This window comes from Sminthopsis crassicaudata, chromosome 5 (assembly GCF_048593235.1).
Source record: "Sminthopsis crassicaudata isolate SCR6 chromosome 5, ASM4859323v1, whole genome shotgun sequence".
Lineage (NCBI taxonomy): Eukaryota > Metazoa > Chordata > Mammalia > Dasyuromorphia > Dasyuridae > Sminthopsis > Sminthopsis crassicaudata.
Window position 1 is genome coordinate 228,778,192 of NC_133621.1, and position 5,625 is coordinate 228,783,816.

Sequence of the window (5,625 nt, forward strand, 5' to 3'; positions counted from 1 at the left end):
GCTATCTTCTTAGGTGAAAGTCCCTCAGAAAAATGAAATCAGAAGAGAAGGCAATCTGACTTGTGACCTGCCTCAAAAGCATCCCTCCCTTTTATGTGCCCTGGAAGGGGGCTCAGACAACATAAAAGGGAAGGGAAAGTTGTTTCATGCAATTTATGAGCGTGGGATTCTCCCACTCACCTGGCCAAGAGCAAAGCTGAAACTTGCCCCTTTTTATAAGCCTATCTGAAAGACCCTAGTTACAATAAACATCACCCCTGCCTTTTCAACCCCACATGCCCTGACATATCTATTGAACCATTAATATACAATCATCCCCTGTGAGTGGGCAGAGGGTTATTTTCCCACATAAGCAAGTATAGACCTTGCCTAGGAAATGGAGAATTGTCAAGAGTTGAAGGGTCCCATGTACTAATCTGGGAGAGACCCAGTCCCCATTAATGTTGGACAGGAACAAATGCTGGACACGGAAGCATGCCTTCATACTCTGTAACGGGACCAAGTTTAACAACCTTTAGCTTCAGAGCTATAAGAGACCTTAAAGGTCATCTAATCCAAGGCTTATTTTATAGTTGAGTAAACAGAGGCCCAGAGAGGAGATGGGACAACTAGATGATACAGTGGGTAGAGGCCCAGGCTAGGAGTCAGGAAGATTCTCTTCCTGAATTCAGTCACTTATTAGATGTACAACTCCAGGAAGGTCACTTAACCCTGTTTGCCTCAGTTTCCCTCATCTGTAAAATGATCTGGAGAAGGAAATGGCAATCCACCCTAGTATCTTTGCTTAGAAGACCCCACCAATGGCATCACAAAGAATCAGACCTGACTGAAATGACTAAACAATGGTGAGTAGAAGGAATTTGTCCAAATTCACACAGATAGGTGTTTTAAATGGCAATGCTGGGAGGTAAGCCTGTATCACTTGAAGATGACTCCAAATACAGATGTATTCACTGTATCTCAAAATTCAGCACACAATGAGCACTTCCTATATGGAAAACATTGGTGGAGTTACTGAAGGGATGAAAATAAATCATATTTGGATTTGAAATCAAAGGACCTTAGTTCCAGTTCTACTTCTGCAACCCCTTTGTGAATCAGTTTCTCCATCTGTAAAATGAAAGGCTTGAAAATGAGAGGTAGCTAGGTGGTTCAATGGAGAGAGTCTGGGAATGAAAATGTTTAAATTTGTATAATTTTTAAAAATCAGAGAATGCACTGAAGGATTTATATTACAAAGGGCTGCTAACTACCTGGTCCATACCAGATAGTTTGTTTCCCTTTCTTGTTCTTTTCAAATTATTTTTAAACTATCTTACTGATGCTCTATTTTTACACCATTGTTATGTCTTTTATAGACAACTAGGCTGCACAGTAGATGGAGCATGAAATCTGGAGTCCAGAAGTCAAATCTTGCCTCTGACCTTTTACAGCTGTGTGATTCTGTGCAAATCATTTAACCCTCAGTGAGCCATAGTGTGCTCATCTGTAAAATGGGGATAATAATAACACTAGGCTCAAGGATTATTGTGAAACCCAAACGAAGTAGCACATGCAAAGTGCTTTGCAAACCTTAAGGCGATATATAAATGTTAGCTATAATTACTCCCAATGACTCATCTCCAACCCTGATAGAACCATCCTTTGTAACAAAAAATTACAGTTAAGGAAAACATTGATGCATTAGCCATGTCTGCTTCATTCCATGCCTCCATTCTGTGAGTCAAGAATTGGGAGATATGCTGTGGTCAATGTATTAGTGTATCTCCTTCCACAGTCCTTCCAATGCTTGCTTCCAGTCTGTACTAAACAGCTTGGATTGCACAACACGTAAGGTCAGTCAGCATGGGAAAGGGGTTTGAGTTGGGGAGGTGGTTTCCCTTTTGATGTGGTTCTAATTAGTCTGAAGGCTGTAATCATGTTGATTTCAGTGTCTCCAGACCCCTCAGGCTTTTAAAGAAAAGAGCTCATTAGAATTGTTCATTGTATGAGCAAGGGGTCTGGGTCAGAAACACCGAATGAGGAAATAACCAGCAGATGGCTACCTAGGAGAACATCAAATAAACAACAGAAGAGACCCAGTATTTGAACCACAGGCACTTTTCTGCCTCTCTCTTTTCCCTCTAACACACATAAACACACAAAGAGGAGGAGGGGAAACCATCCTTCTCTTGACCATCACTGATACTGAGCTTCATCAGCAAATCTCTAGAGTTTTGTCTTGGTAACTGGAAATTGAGGAAAAAAATAAACAAAAGGTTGCCAAGAATAATAGAACTGAGAGCTGGAAGAAACTTAAAAGATGATTTATCTAATTTCCTTATTTTACACAGCAGAAAACTCAGGCTTAAAAAAAGGAATTTCTTGCTTAAGGTCATGGAGTTAAGAAGTACCTGAAGCAATCATCCAACCCTAGGCCTATATTCTTCCCACTATACCACACCAAAGCTGCTTTAGTCTGACACAGGGACCCTTCATTAAAATCACAGAAATGTATCAGAGAATCACAGAATTAGAAGACTTTAGAGACTGCTCGATTCAATCCATATCTCAGCAGAAATACCCTTTAAAACATCTTCACCAATCAGTCATTCACCTTTCTCTTAAAAACTTCTAATGAGTGATTTTCCTATCACTGCTTTTCAAGACAGCCCATTTCATTTTAAGACAATTCCATTTGTTAAGAAGTTATAGTGATGAACTTGGTTCTTCTAAATAATGCAGTAATTCAAGGCTATTCCAATAGACTTGGGATGGAAACTGCCAGTCACATCCAGAAAGAGAATTATAGAGACTGAATGTGAATTAAACATAGTATTATCATGTTTTTGTTTGTTTGTTTGTTTTTAGTGGGGTTTTTTTGGGGGGTCTGATTTTTCTTGTACAACACAACAAATATGGAAATGTGTTTAAAAGTATTGCATATATTTAACCTATATCAGATTTCTTGCTGTCTTCAGGAGGGAGGAGTAGGGAGGGAAGAAGAAAAATTTCCGACACAAGTTTTACAAAATGAATGTTGAAAACTATCTTTACATGTATTTGGGAAAATAAAATATTATTTTTAAAAGAATAGGCGATAAAGAAAAGAAGCTACAACAGTTGGTTCCAGATGGTCATGGGATCACAGATTTAGAGTTGATAAAGATGACAAAGGTTTTATGGTCCAATTGCCTCATTTTACAGATGAAGACATGGATGCCCAAAGAGATAAAGTTATCTGCTCAAAGAATCAGTTAACGATAAGGATATGTGCTACAGAATGAGTTAATGAAACAAAAGATATATGTATGAGCTCTCAGAATCTACTCCCCAAGAGGCAGGCTCACGTCCTGGCTCTACCACTAATCTAGGAAAATAATTTCATCTCTATAAGCTTCAGTTTTCATATCTGTAAACAGAGATTATGATATTTCTCACACAGTTACCTCATGGGATTATTATAAGACATATGTTTTTGTAGATTATAAGGCAAAAGAAATATAATGTTTTAGGACTCCACACAAGCCACAAAAAACATTTGGTAAGAAACAAGACTCCTCGGAGCTTTCAAAGTTTTCAGTTTCCAAAGTGGGACAAGGCATCACCCCAAGATGATGTGACCTGACCCTGAGGGTACATCATAAGTCAAGAACTGTCAGAAGAAACAAAGGCATGTTACATTCCAACCGTCATCCTTCTGAACTGGATATCAGGCCTTGAGGGCAATTATAAACTAAACCAAGACTACCTCTAATAACTACTCAAGGAAAATTTTGTATCCTAAATCACCTCTCAACTATGGCTGGTGCCACTAGGAGAATAAATTCTGAGCAGAGAGACAATGACAAGTGAGAAAGAACTCTTATCTGTGTCTTTCACATAAGGTGGGACAGAGTGAGTCACAAAGAATGAGTAAGTTCTGACCAATTGTTAATAGATCATAGATAACATTATATTACTTTCCCTTCCCTATCCCCCAAGTCCACCTAGCTTCCAAAATGCCAGATTATTATCAAGGACATCAGCTTCTTTCTAAACATCTTTCCCTTATCCCACTCCCACACATCTGATCCGTGTAATTTCTTACATCTCTCCTGCATGTCCTGTCCTAATTTACTCATGTAGTCACCACCCTTGTTCAGTTAACTCTTGCTTTAATTATGATGGATTTCTAATTGGTCTCCCTGCCTCAGTCTCTACCCTGCTACTCCCCACCTCTAATCCATCTTTCATACAACTTCAAAATGATTTTTTTTCAAGTGATCTCTGACCATATCATTGCCTATGTGATAAATGCCAGTGGACCCCTATTAAAATATTATTCTCATTCTTTTCTGATTTTTACTTTTGCATAAGAATCAAAATATAAACAGTAGAATTTATAAATAAACAAAAATACATATAGTGGAGTGTATAGCAAATAAATTTTACTCTCTCTATATATTTATACTACATAATATAGTAATAAATATATATATATTTATATATACTACATCACATAGAAATAAATATATAAATACTTACATAATATATTTAATAAATATATACATATATATATATATATAAGTAAATAAATATAATAAATAAATAAATATACCTCATTAGGTATAAAATCAAAAAAATTTGGAGAATATTGCCCTAGAGGAAAACTAGTTAGTATTGATCTTAATTGTTTCATTTAACTCTTGCCTCAGAAATTTACTTCCTGTGTGACCAAAAATTTGCCAGTCATTCCCTTCATCAGTTTATCAATTTCCTCTTTTATAAAATGAGAAGATTGGATTTCATAATCTGGAAGATCCCATCCAGTTCTCCTTCCTGTAGTCCTATGTCTCCCCACCAGAGGGAGAGCAAGAGCAAAGTCAGGAGTCTAGTTTGAGAAAATTATTGACAAAAATTGGCTCATGCATTGGAGAAGCTATCCAGTTCCTCCTCTGGGACTAGATTAACATATTAAGGGACTGTGAGGAAGTCTACTCTTTCTGTGTGCCCTTGGGAAAAGCAAAAAAGACAGCCAAATAGGGACTAAGGGAAAAGCAGGAAATAAGATTGGCTGGCAAAAAATATAACTTCTCTCTGGGGAGATTGCTTGGAGGAGGAGAGGTAAAAAAATGGTGTTGTTAAATGGATTGAAATTCCTCCCTGGTTGCAAGATCTGTAGGTCAGATCAATCAAGAAGCATTTACTAAATGTCAGGCACTATACTAAATGGTGGAGATACCAAAACAAAGACAAAACCTCAGTCTTAGAACTTGAGAAGCTCACAATCTAATAGGAAGACAACATACAAATGACTATGTACATGAAAGAGATAAATAGGGTAAATGGATGATAAGCTTATCAAACTCAACCTCCTCCTTTATAGGAGAGGTGATTGAGGCACAGAGGAAGGGGATGACTGGCAAATGGTCCCACAGAGAATAAATTCCCCACAGGGAAAGGGAGGAATATATGGATAATTTCTTGCAGATGGAGAACTTGAAATCTTTTTATAATTTTTTTTAAATAAAGCTTTTTTTTTCAAATCATATGAACAGATTATTTTCCAGCATTGACCCTTGCATAGCCTTGTGTTTCAGATTTTCCCCTCCTTCCTTCCCACCCCCTTCCCTAGATGACAAGCAATCCAATGTATGTTATACA